Source organism: Mesocricetus auratus, unplaced genomic scaffold (assembly GCF_017639785.1).
Source record: "Mesocricetus auratus isolate SY011 unplaced genomic scaffold, BCM_Maur_2.0 Super-Scaffold_100010, whole genome shotgun sequence".
Taxonomy (NCBI): domain Eukaryota; kingdom Metazoa; phylum Chordata; class Mammalia; order Rodentia; family Cricetidae; genus Mesocricetus; species Mesocricetus auratus.
The window spans coordinates 71,219,644-71,233,380 of record NW_024429194.1 but is presented as its reverse complement, the minus strand read 5'-3'; the positions used below and the strand labels follow the sequence as shown (position 1 = coordinate 71,233,380).

General features: G+C 38.8%; 1 protein-coding gene across 3 annotated transcripts in view; it reads right to left on the bottom strand.

Moving 5' to 3' along the window:
* Adamts20 (ADAM metallopeptidase with thrombospondin type 1 motif 20) overlaps positions 1–13,737 on the bottom strand; it is a 118,844-nt gene that overhangs the window by 32,047 nt on the left and 73,060 nt on the right. The gene's annotated exons all lie outside the window — the stretch shown is intronic.

Sequence of the window (13,737 nt, the reverse complement as noted above, 5' to 3'; positions counted from 1 at the left end):
TTCCCATCCTCTCCTCCAACTGCTGAAGATGGTTTCTAAGAACAGAACACAAGTTGCTTCCTATGCAGCAACAGTGGATAATCACTCAGGTAGTCTCAGTCAATGCTGTTTACAAATGAGATGAATAAAAATTTTTATAAAAACAAAAACAGAGTTTGAAGGAAATGCACAGTTTGCAAGTGATAAAATGGAACCCCTCCAGGCTTTCGGGTGATCCAAAACTTCCTATTCCAAGAGAATTCAGTCTGCGCTGATAAGAATTAACTCTAGGACGGGGATATTCTTCCTTTTACAGAATTGTTTCATGGAATTATAGAATAAAATTATTTGTTATTTTGGGTACAGATGGCAGAAAAATCAATGACTTGATTGTGGAGACTTTTTGACTAGTTTTAAAAACACAAACTGCTGAAGAAAACCAAATGAGGAAATGGAGTTGTCTTGACCTAACACATGGGAGCCTTAGCCTATCCAGATGTTTGTAAACTTGTTCAGTCCAGAACTTTATCCTTTCTTACAGATGTGGGAAGGATACTGTCCCTGGGACAATCGGTATGCATGCTAGTTAGCACGAACATAACATCCCTGAATCACATCTATTGCTTTCTACCTCCGTGATTCATAGCCAGCCCAGTACAGACCTCCATTTTTATGTGACATTAGTAAAATAGCATCTATGAAGGCAAAAGGGAGATTTTCTTCTTTTTGTGAAGAAATGATTAAATAAAAAGACCTAAGAACATTTACAGACTATGAAAACCATATGAATCGATAAAGAACCAGAAGACTTCCACAGAACAGCACACTGAGACTTAAAGATGCCTTCCACGGCACAGTGGTGTCCAGTAAGTGACAAAGATGGAGGTCAGTGAGTGCGTGTATAATGTCCTTTCCAGGAAAGTACTTTGCCCACTCCACCTCAGGATGCCCACACACGCCATTTCCTCCCTCACTAATGCCATCACACTTTAATTCCTCTTCCATACCGAGCTTCAGCATCATTTCCTTTCTAAAAAACTGCCTCCCTTTCTTTCAAGAGTCTTGTTTTATAATAATGGACATTTGTCTTCACCTAATCTGTAAGGATCTTTGATTTAGAATATGCATGCTTAGACTGGCTCTTACATATCCCTCCTTCAAATTCTGTTTCTCATTTGCCTCTAATTGTCTATTTTCTGCCTCTTTTTCTCTTGGACAATAAACAAACCAAGAACAGACACACTCAAGAGAAGCATGGAAAATAGGAAGACCTCAGAGTCACTTGTTCCCAACTTAATCTGTTTCAAATGGTTCGTTTTCCCATTCTATGAGGAAGAGATCATTGCAGTACACCATATATGCCATAGACCAGAGTAGTGTGTGTTCATTCACTCCCTGGTGCTTCTCCCAACAAAACCCCCTCCTTGAGAGAAGAAAGAGACACTGGCAGGCCCACCAGGAAGCTCACAAAAGTGAAGTCTCAGCAGGAAGATAGAAAAGTTCTAAGACTCAGAAAGCCTGTCTCTGAGGTTACATAAGCAATGAACAATTCCTAGGGACAGGAGACATATAGAGAAGTCTGAAGTTTGTACAAGGAGCTTGAGGATTTGACTTCAGTGATGTAGCTGCCATTGTGTTCCTCACATTCCAGTAAGTAACCACAAAACCTCATTGACTGATCAAGCTGGGCTTTGATGGAATCTTTTCTTTGGTCTGCAGCTAGTGTGCATCTGGGGTGATAGACAATTGTTCATGACTCCCCAGGAAAAACCAGGCAACAACATACTAATAATCATTTTCAGTTTAATCCTTGAAGATCCTGTAATAGTTATCTGAAAAATATCTGAAGTATGGTCTGTAGAATAAAAGTCAAAATTAAAACTGTAAAAATTGCAAATGTGTATTCCATTTTCTTTAGTATAGTTCTCTACAAATACACATATATTCCCATGAAAGTGCATATATAGTTTATTCTTTAATTGGGCTATTTTTCTGTTTGTCATGTAAATTGTATTTATACTTCTCTAAGAATAATTATTAAAACAGATATCCAACTTTTGGACTATAAATTAATATAATCATTATGAAAAACACTATTGGGTGCTGGAGAGATAGCAGAGTTGGAAGAATGCTAACTTCATAGGCGTGGACCCTGGGCTCCTGTCTCCAAACAAACAACGTTGAACAAAACTAAGCAAGGTACTACTGTTTAGTTTAGCTTGACCTGAACATTTTCTTGAATTTTACAATTTATTTATTTCCTGTTTTTTAAGAGAATCTCCTAAATCCAGTCAGGCCGGCCTTGAACTTCCTATGTAGCAGCAGGTGACCTTGAACTTCTGGCTCCACCCACCCACCCCGACTCCCAAGTGCTAGTATTACAGGTGTGTGCCACCACTCCTGGGTTTTGTATGCTGGGTTTGTGTGTGCCAGAAAAGCACTCTACCAGCTGAGCTACACCCCCAGCTCCCTGACTCTTCCTTTTAAAAATAATTTTTAGACAGCATCAAATGACCAGATGAAATGATTATTCCACTCCTTAATATCACATCAACTCCTGTTTTTTTTCATAGCAGTAAGATCCATCTGCTGATGATTTAAGCATCTGCCCTTAAGTCGTGAGCCCATTGCTTAAGGGCACATGGCTCTCATCCACTCCAGTTGCTTACTTACTATGTATAAGGCTACAGCTAAATTGTCCACATAGCTAACAAAGGGCTGCCCACCTAGTAGTAGGAGGATTCACACATCCTTTCTGTTTCAGGAGAGCTAAGACCACAGAAAATGTGTCTTACCCTTTAGGCCTGGAATCCCCACTTACCACAAACTAAAAATCATTTCCATTAGGAGAAGCATGACTGTACTTGAAGCAGTAAACTGCAACAGACAGAGCAGCTTGGATTAAATTCCAGACACTAGGCTGGACTGGACTGTGTCTCTCCTGGTTAAGTGACAATTGCAAATTGTCAATTAAGTTTTCAATATTTATGAAATTATTATCTCATAAACATATTGGCCTTGTTTGGATCTTTATTCAAAACTAAACCTTGGTATTTGCCCACGGGGAAGTAGATTTTAAATTTTGATAACTGGAAAATCCTAACCAGAGCTGTTCTGCTGGAGAATTTTAAAATAACATTTTATTGGTTGCGTTTACTCCTTTTTGGATTCTTTTTCGAAATGGAAGACCAAAACACGAAGTAATATCTCAGCAGAGGAAGAATGGAGTGTTAAGTCAGAGCACAGAAACAGAATATTCTGAAGAGTACAACATGAGGCCTTTTTCTTCTCTCTCTCCAAAGAATCCTAATATGACATTCTCTAAATAAAAGAAATACTGTACCCAAGCCCCAGAAGCAGTGTTGCTTTTGAAATCTCCAGGAATCCAGACATACCTACATGTCTCACGGCAGGTCTGCTGCAGTTTGTCTCAGACATGAAACCCCTGTAGCTGCACTAGGAGGCATCCACTACAAAGGACAAAAGCTTCTGCAGGTGAAGTTCTTCCTTATATGTCAAAGAATAAAATAATTAAGACAGTGAAGGAATCACTGTTTACAACAAGGAAACACACAAAATATACACATAGCATCTTGTGGGAAGTGACCCTGGTGTTGTGTTATCGCTTAAGTCACAGTGATGCTACACACAGCGTTTCCTGGATGGTAATACTGACAGTTTGAAAGTTTGATGGAATTGGAAATGCTGTTTTAAGCTGTGGCAGATATCTTTCAACTACGCAGCTTGAATGAGACAGCATTTGGCTTTGACAATTATTTACTGCTGAAATATCTTATTCCCTTGCCTTTTGACAGTTAAGATTTTAAGTTAGATTAATTTTCAAAATGCTTGGCTCCCAAACTGAAGAGCAAAAGATAAATCCCATCTAGCAAATATACTCAACCCATTCCCTTCTGTTGAGATCTCTGTACCAATCATAACTTTTACATTTCTAGTTCATGCTCTAAGCTTTATTTTTGACCGTATGTACATACAACTTCATATACACATAATGGATTTACAGTTCTAATTTGGGCAAAGCAACATGAATGATCTCATATATAATTCAAGAGCCTGACTGACTTGGGATACTTAACGATAACTTACTGCATCTAAGTAGCTGCAAAGGTTGCTACTCTATTCACTTTCAAGTTCGATGCAAAGTTACGTTAATTAATACCAGGATCTCGTGGGAGAAACAACTACCACGTGCACATATGTATTAGAACATCAGAGTGAAAAAGATCTCTCAAACTGGTGACTAAGGTCTCAGGGACTGTGCTGATACTCTTCATTAAGAGCTGAGGAGGTGATTTCAAACTCAAAAAGTTGCTATTCTAGTTCACCTCTCCATTGTGATAAACACAGACCCAAATCCTGGAGGAGGAAATCTGACCATCTCTGAGAGAAGTAAGAGCAGGAATCTGGAGGCAGGAACTGAAGCAGAGACCATGGGGGATATGTTTGTACTGGGGCATCTGTACTGGACTGTCCTTGGGGTTCTGACAGGATACATCCTCAGCTGCAGCCACTAAGAGCACCTGTGCGTATTCACTATGTTCCCTTTTAAAAGGACCCTGCCCACTTCCCACTCTTCTCTCTTTGTTGTTTCTCTCTTCCTCCCTCCCTCCCTCCCTCCCTCCCTTTCTCTCTCTTTCTCTCCCTCTGTCTCTCTCTCTCCCTCTCTCTGTATCTCTCTGTCTCTCTGTCTGTCATCTCTCTCTCTTTGTCTGTCTCTCTTTGTCTGTCTGTCTCTCTCTCTCTCTCTCTCTCTCTCTCTCTCTGTGTGTGTGTGTGTGTGTGTGTGTGTGTGTGTGTGTGTCTGTCTGTCTGTCTGTCTGTCTCTGTCTCTGGAAGCCAGTCTCCCCCCTTCCCTCTCCCCTTTTTATGATTCCTTTCACTAATAAAAGAAAACTTCTTGAACCCTGTTTAATGACTGCTTTTCTCAAATTACTACAGGATGGCTGCTTGACTTGCCTTTTATAATGATCACCCTCAGGGGCAGGCACCACCCACAGTGAGTTCACTCAGTCAAGAGGATACCCTCCCAGCCCAGTGCCCTCCCAGCCCAGTGCCCAGCTGGGCCTTCCTCCTCCCAGGTGACACGCCAAACTGTTAAAAAATAAGGTCCACCAGCACAGATGCTATTGAACCCAGTTTTATTTTGCTAGAAGCTACTAAATGTAATTCTAATTCAAAATTCAAGCATCATAATTGTTATTATATTATAGTTATTATTATAATTATTATTATTAAAAACAGGGTCTTAATATGTAGCACTGGCTGGTCAGAAACTTGCTATGTAGACCAAGCTGGCCTGGAACTCACAGAGTCTACTTGCCTCTGACTCCTGAGTACTGGGATTAAAGAACTGAGCCATCTCACTTGGCAAAAGCATTATTTGCAGCAAGAAGCACTGAGGGAAACCTGGCATTACTCTAAAGCTTGTAATTTATTTTTAACTGAAGGGATATGGAACATTTCAGACTTCTCCATACTATCTGTTTGCAATGAAACTGGTCTAGAGTTCCTATCTGGAGTTCACACTCATCCAGAAACAGAAATGTTTACTTATTTTGAGACAACAAAAACCTGTAGATAACGTGAGGATAGTGAAAATACTGTCCAATTTTTTAAAATGTACTTATGTTTATTTTATGTGCATTGGTGTTTTGCCATGGGTGTCAGGCTTGGAATTACAGAGTCATGCATTGGAGAATATTATTTTAACTGTTACATTTGTTTATACTGCAGAATATTACTTTAACTATGCAAAGGTGTGTCACTTTTGTTTGCACTGCAATAACAACAGTAGCAATACTACATATGATGGAATCTTTTACAGTGCTCAGGGCAAATGTTCATCACATCAAATGTTCCTGTCTTTTCCTTCTTTCTTTTCCAAGTCCTGAGGACAACAAGGACTCTGACATTGATTTATGAGCCCATATGAGTGGAACACAGCATCTCTGGGTTCATAGAGCAAAGCTCACTAGTCAGAACAGGAGGTAAGATGTCCCTCAACCGAAGAGTGGATAGAGAAAATGTGGTACATTTATACAATGGAGTACTATTCAGCAGAAACAAACAATGGAATCCTGAGATTCTCAGGCAAATGGATGACACTAGAAGAAACCATCCTGAGTGAGGTAACCCAGTCACAAAAAGAGAAACATGGCATGTACTCTCTCATATATGGATTTTAGACATAGATCTGGGGAGTGCCAGCCTACAATTCCATGGCCAGAGAGTCTGGGAAACAGCAACTTCATTTAGTGGCTGATCGAAGAAGAGGCAGACTCCCTCGGTTAAGTACTGAGCTGAACTCAAGAAAGCCAGTAACAGAGAGGGAGGACTGATGACCAAAGGAATTAAGACTGGGCTGGTTTAACCCCCAGAAACAGCTGACCTGACAAAGGTTAACTCTTGAATCCCAGGCATCAGCCTGGGAATCCAGCAAGGGACTGATCAAGAACCCCTGAATGTGAGTGTCAGTGAGGAGGCCTAGGTAACTTATTGAGCCTTGGGCAGCAGATCAGTACCCATCCCGAGTATACACACGGACTTTGGACTCCCATCCAACAATGTGAGGTGCACTCTCACCCTGAACTCTTGGGGGAAGGGTCTAGGCCCTGCCCTATATGAAATGACAGACTATGGACACCCCCATGGAGGGCCTCACCCTCCCAGGGGAAATGAGGGGATAATGGGGGGGGGGTTGTGGGGAGGGCACGGGAGGAGGGGAGGGAAAGGGAGAGGGCCCTGGAACTGACTTGTGATGCAACCTTGTTTCTTATCTAAATGTAAACTGAAAAATAAATAAATAAAAAATTGCTTTTGGGGAAAAAAAAAAAGAATCCCAGGGGATTCTAAACACTCATCTTTCTCCTGAGGAAAGTCATTTAGTCAAACACTGGGAAAAATAGTGCATCAACTACACACTGAATTATTTTCAAAGTAGAATGAGGTAGATAAAGAGGAACAGATTTTTGAAAAAGGTACTTTTGTAAGTAAAAGAGATTCATAGCTAACCACTGAGCCAAACTTCTGGAATCCAGTTGGGGAAGGGTGAGGTGATGAGCAAAGGGGTCAAGACCAGACTGGAGAAACCCACAGAAACAGCTGACCTAAGCAAGTGGGAGCTCACTGACCCCAGGCTGACAGCTGGGGAACCAGCATAGGACTGAACCAGGCCCCCTGAATGTGGGTTACAGTTGTGGGGCTTGGGACATTTTTGGGGCCACTGTCAGTGGTACCAGTATTTATCCCTAGTGTACGAATGGACTTTGGGAGCCCGTTCCCTATGGAGGGATACTCTCTCAGCCTAGATACACAGAGAAGGGCCTAGGTCCTGCCCCAAATTGTGTGACAGACTTGGATGAATCCCTATGGGAGGCCTCACCCTCTCTGTGGAGTGGATGGGGGTGGGATTGAGAGATGGTGGGGGGAGTAGGAGGGTGAAGAAACTGGGATTGGTATGTAAAATAAGATTGCTTTTAATTTAAATTTTTAAAAATCGATGAAAGATGTGGTTAAAAATATTTGACTTCTGGTAGCATTTTTTTTAGGGTCTCACTCAATAGCCCAGCTGGCATCAAACTCGTGATTGTGCCTCTGTTTAGCCTCTCGTGTGCTAGCATTACAGGTGTGAGTCATGGCATCCAGCCTCACCATATATACTCACTTTTTCCCTCCTTTTAATCTTTTACCACTCCTATAGTCAAAGCGAATAACATAGAAAAGCACCAAGGGCATAGAGAGGAAAGGGACCCCTTAACACCTGCAGAGCCCTGACAAACAAATGCCTCATTTCCAGTGTTTTATTTTTTGATATTTTATATTAGTTTGTATCTATGATTTGTGTTTGTACACCACGTGCATATAGCGCCCACGGAGGCCGGAAGAAGGCACTGAATTCTCTAGAACTGGATTTGGAGATGGTTATGAGCCACGGTGTGGGTGATTGGAATTGAACATTAGTTCTCCAAGAGAGCATCCAGTGCCCCTAAGTGCTGAGTCACCTCCTCTTGCCCCTCAAATGTTGGTTGTTGCTTTTGTAGAGACAGTGTCTTGTTATATACAGACCTTCAACTCCCTTGTCAGCCTCCTGAGTGCTGGGATCTACAAGTATGCACAATGATTCCTGCCACACCATTTCCATTTTGACCAGCCATGACGGCAACTGCCTGTAACCCCAAAACTTGAGAAGTAGAGGCAGAATTCTCAAGACACTGAGACCACCCTTGGCTACTCAGAGAGTTTGGAACCAGCTTGTCTCAAAACACCTAAAATAATACTAGTTTCTATCTTGATTCTGATAAGGTTTAGAGATGTTGCTAAGCATTTTGGTCACACGAGATATTTGGCTGTCTAAGCCATAGCCTTTGAAAAGCTAAGTAAGTACTAAGTACTATCTTTTTGTATATAGACTGTGTATATGTTTTTATGTGAGTGTGGACCCACACAAACCATGCTTCATGGTTAGGGGTCAGAAACAGTCTCTGGTGTCTGTCCTCATCTCCCACTGTGTCTCTCTTGTTCACAGGGTATGCTGGGATAGCTTGCTTGCATGGTCCCAGATATTTGTTTGTCTCCTCCATCCATATCATCAGAATGTTGGGGTTGCATGCTCTCACTACTGTGTTTAGCTTTATTTACAGGGGTTCTGAGGATCCAAAGTCAAGTCCCAGATTCTACCCACTAAGCCACTTTCCCATCTCCCCCACCCCAAAATACTATTTTAAGAAGTTCTATTCATTTTTTTAAAGCCAAAACCAAAAAGAAATGTAACCTTTGCAGCTTGGGCTATGTACTCGTTTGACACACTGCACCTGTGATATGGCTGCCTTCCCAGCAGATGAGGCTGTCACTGTCCCCACACCCAGTGTATCATACACTGAGACTCTAAGGCTACCATCTATTCACTGATGACCACTGAGTCAACACACGTGTCAACTCATGGTTCTCTCTCTGTGCTGAGAAGAAGACGTCCTAGCATCCTCCCGTGGGCACTTGTTTTTGCTTTAGTTTTTAGCACAAGGAAGTCTGAGGAGTTGTGTCCACACTCATGGAGAGAAATGGGCTCATGGAGATGAACCTACTAACTTCCATTATAGAAACAAGCTTCTTCTACATTTGCTAATGTTTTAAGGAATGCCCATGAGTTACCTACTATCTGTCATAAGATAAGGAAGAGACTGAGCAGTGGTTGGCAGAAAGGAATTGCTTTGGAAACCTCCCCCAAACATTTTCAAATGTTTGAAAAATATTTGTTATGTTATTTTGCCAAACATATATCCTTAAAACTTCAAAGTCAGATTTTATAGTATATTTAGTTTCCAAATCTTTCAAAATTAAAGAACTTGCAGTTTCAAAGGTAGATATTTGTTAAAATTCAAAGATTTAACTCCTAAAAATTGAAGAACTTAATGGTGTCATTTAAGACAAATTTGTAAAATGATTTATTTTAAACCAATTTTGAGTGTATGATGAGAGTGCCTACAGATGAGCTTTGCTTCTTTGAGGGATATCTGCCAGTAAATATTTCAATGTTTGAAATCATTAAAATCACATTTTAAATACATCATGTGCTCTCATTTGAATTAGGGAGTCGAGCTACATTTTCAAAACCCATATACGTATCCTAACACTTCTTAATTAAGCGGTTAACAAGTATTTCAATGATAGAAAATTTCCTTAACTTCATAAAATAAGTTATATTTAATATCATTTACATGATCCTTTAAAATTATTGTTTGTGTTTCTTTTCTAAATCAAATAATCATATTTTAATTTCTAGAGACAATATGCAAAAATATGAGAACATACAATGAAAATGTGTTAAGAGAAATATATATGATGAAATCATTACTAACCAGTTGCCTAAAAACTTTCAAGCAATAGATGCAAAAATATTAATGTCTGGACACTTGTGATTTTACAGAAGCTAGAATACAGCTATTTTCAAACTATGAAAAGTTGACACACCTGGTCTTTGTAACACCAAGAATGTTCCACAAGCAGACTCAGCCAAGTCACTATAGAGCACAGAGAAACTTCTTCTGAAAAACATCTAGTATTTCCAGAGAAGCTTACACATCTAAAGCTTTCACAGGGGAAACCAATAGAAATGTCACAGACATGTGGGCATTTTCATATTCTTCAAGATGTAAATATCAAAAATATCCCATTTATGCAGAGACTTGCTTTATGTTCTAAATTATAACTGCAGTGGCATCAAAACCTAAAAACACTCTTCCTTTAGGATATCTCCCTGAGTTTTTCCTAGGTCATGTGTCTAAAATATCCAGGATCCAGCTTAGTTTCTTTTACTATTTTCAGAACATCATATATAGAGCAATCTGTAAGCCTACCTACTTTTTGTGAGGCATGAAACCCACGTGCACAAAGAAGAAGCTGTAGCACTGTGTAGACACACCCACTTTTTGACAGTAGAACAACACTGTCCTCACCATAACCCAAGTTATGAAGAAATACATCTTATTGGCTTAAGTTTTCTAGAAGGATTTACTAGCAGAATTCCTCTGCTTCCAAGTATAACCCTCATCAGTAATCCTTGGTTTACTCTAATATATCTAGCTCCAAATACATATGAGTCTTCAATATTATAAATCACTTGGCTGTTACTGCAGCTGTAATACCCCATGCCTGTAAAAGCATTTACTTTACAGTTTCATTATTAAAGTGTCAAGTCTTTGCACAGAGGACTGCATCTGGTTGAGTTATAGTGACCACCAGAGTGCCCACTATGTAGCACATATATTACTTTTGAGAGCAAATGAATGTACTGTAGAAAGATGTGGTAGTAAATATAGCAAGCTTTGGATACATTTTCAATGTATAGCTAGTTAAATACAATTAAATGCATTTTAAAATTTATTTTAAAAGTTGATCTCCAGGGGTGGCAAGATGGTTCAGTGGATAAATACCTCCCTCCAACTTGATGATCAGAATTTAATCTCTGGTATCCACATGGTGCAAGTGAGACCTGACTCCTGCAAGTTGTCCTCTGATATTGACAAGTATACACTGTCATGAGTATGCACATACACACACACACACACACACATACCAAAATTTACAAAAATATATTTTCAAACTACTTATTATGTTTGTGTGTGTGTGTTTTTTTTTTACTAATTTAAGAAAATAACTGCCATAGGTACCTTTATTGGTCTTTAAAAAGTTGAAATAAATGACTGTTTTCTGAAATGTTTCCCCACACATTACCTTTCTCCTGTGTAGTTGCTGGCTTCTGGCGGGGCTGGGGAGGGGTCAGGCAGCCCTGAGCTGCTCCTAAGCTCACCCAGAGTCAGAACTGCAGAGGTTGCAGTCATTCCTCAGCTTTTACCAGGCTTGTTACACAAAACCATTAACATAACAAATTGTGGAGTCAGGGGTGTGTGCTTGTACCACCAGCTCATTTCTGAAAGGCCTTGTGGAGCGGGTATCCTACTTAGAGATTTAGTTTCTTTCTCTGTGTATTCCTACTTGATTTCTTCTTGCCCCAGAAACACTTTGAAGGAAAGTACCAGAGTGAAAGGGTTTCAAAGAGCAAACTTTGAATAAAAAAAAAAGAACTTTCTAAAGTTTTCTAGAAGAAAGGATCTTTAAGGAATGGCATTTTCCTTAATCCTGTTGTGTTGTCCTCAACCCCAGAACACAGTATTTACTTATCAAACACGAGTTCATTCCACATGGTGAACAAAATCAGCCCTAGGAAATGAATTCTAGGAAAATTATTTGAGACCGTGGGGGAAATATAAGGAAATAAATATTTTTAAAAGCATTTTCTCCAATGGTTCAATTGTATTAAGTATGATGATTCTATTAAAACATTACGCTGGTTACAAGCTAACCATCTGATTTTAACTTCAATAATAACCACCACTAAGTTTTATTTATATATTCTAGTAGTTTGAAATGGACAGATAGATCGTAAATCTTACACTTTTGCATTCGTAAAAGAGTTATCTAGAAAATTGTAGTAACTTATGCAAATACTCAGAAAAAATATGAAAATATTCACTTTTAACAATTAGCTTTTTAATAAGAGACATTAACAGCCTGTTATTTAAGAAAACAGCACCAAAGGAAGGAGTCATTCATTACAATGTAAGGTTTGTCAGTTGCTTAAAACATTTAGGTAACAGTGCAAGGGATGAAAATACAACGTACACATACATTATGCAAAGCACAAAGAACACATTAATGAAAAACCAGTTAAGGTACAATGCATTCACATTGGCTAATTACAAAAATGTAGTAATTTAATTAACAAGCACGTGTTATGATTCATCTATTCCTTTTGTTATTACAACACAAGATTTCCCAGGACATGAAAAGTTAGGAATATTTTCATACCTTTTTCTAAGACTTTAATAATGATTTTATACACCCTTTTTATTTTCCTTTTAAAATAAAAAGATTTAATGCCATTCATTATGTACATACATATAAATTCCCTTAATTTTCTAACTGAATGAGAAGGTGTATAGAAACTAATGTTACTCATGAAAAAATACTAATCTAATCTGCTAGAAGAGGTATTCTGAAATTCGGCTAATATGTAGCAATACTGAAAGAGGCAAAAAAAATATATATACCTGGTTTTGATAACAAAACTTCAGATACCCTGAGTCCTTTTAATATAAAAGACTAATTGAAAAATAAATATTCTTCATATAAAAACAGAAATCCAGGCACTCTAATGATATATATCTTTACACATGGAAATAAATAGGTTTGTAAAAATTCTGGAATAAACATTTATTGAGACTTTTTAAAATCTTCATTTTCAAATTATCAAAATATACAGCTATCACAGTTCTCCACTAGTGCAAAGACTAAAATTATTCAACTAACTGCTTTTGGAAGACTTTTGTAGTAAACACTAAGGATTTCTGTAATTCTCTCTTACTGTTTTGTAGTCTTAGGTATTGTTGTTTTATTTTTTTTTTTCCTATGAGGTTGAAAAGTTGCTTGTATATAGGACGTAATGGACATACAGGTTTCTAACCTAGGACATGATTTACATACAAATGTATCACTGGAATACAGGGTCATATGTATTCCAGTACAATACACAGATGCATGGGACTGCCATGGTGGACACTTAAGGAGGTATCAAACAGAAGCTTATGTGGACCTCACTAACACTGACTCCAAATGAACACTGTAATTCTAATATTCTATAACTTGAAATAAATTTCTGTCCTAAACTTTAGACATGCTGTTCTGTCCATTAAACAGAGCAGGTACCAGCAGTGTTTTCTAAGAAATGGCCTGATAGTAACTATTTCAAGTGCTATGGTTCATACAGTGGTGTCACATCTGCTACAGACAGTAAGGGACAAATGACATGACTGAGCACCAATAAAGTATACCAAAATAGGCAGTGCACTGACCTCTGATGGAAAAATCTACCTCAGGATCACTACAGTTAGGTGTTTCAGTGCCTATCACAAGGCAGAGACACGGGTACATGTTTAAAACTTGTGCACTGAAGAACAGCACAACTGAGCTAAGACACAAAGCCACTGCAACATGGTCTCCAGTTAGCGACTAGATTTCTCCTTACATGGAACAAAAATGGCTCAGTTTGTGAGTTTAGTTATAAATAGATTGCTGTCAAAAATCAGCTTTTTATCTGAAAGGTAATATTCATTTGTTTATGATCTAAAAACTCAAAGGTGATAAACTGCTAATTTTAACACATTTGTGCATTAATTAGACTTC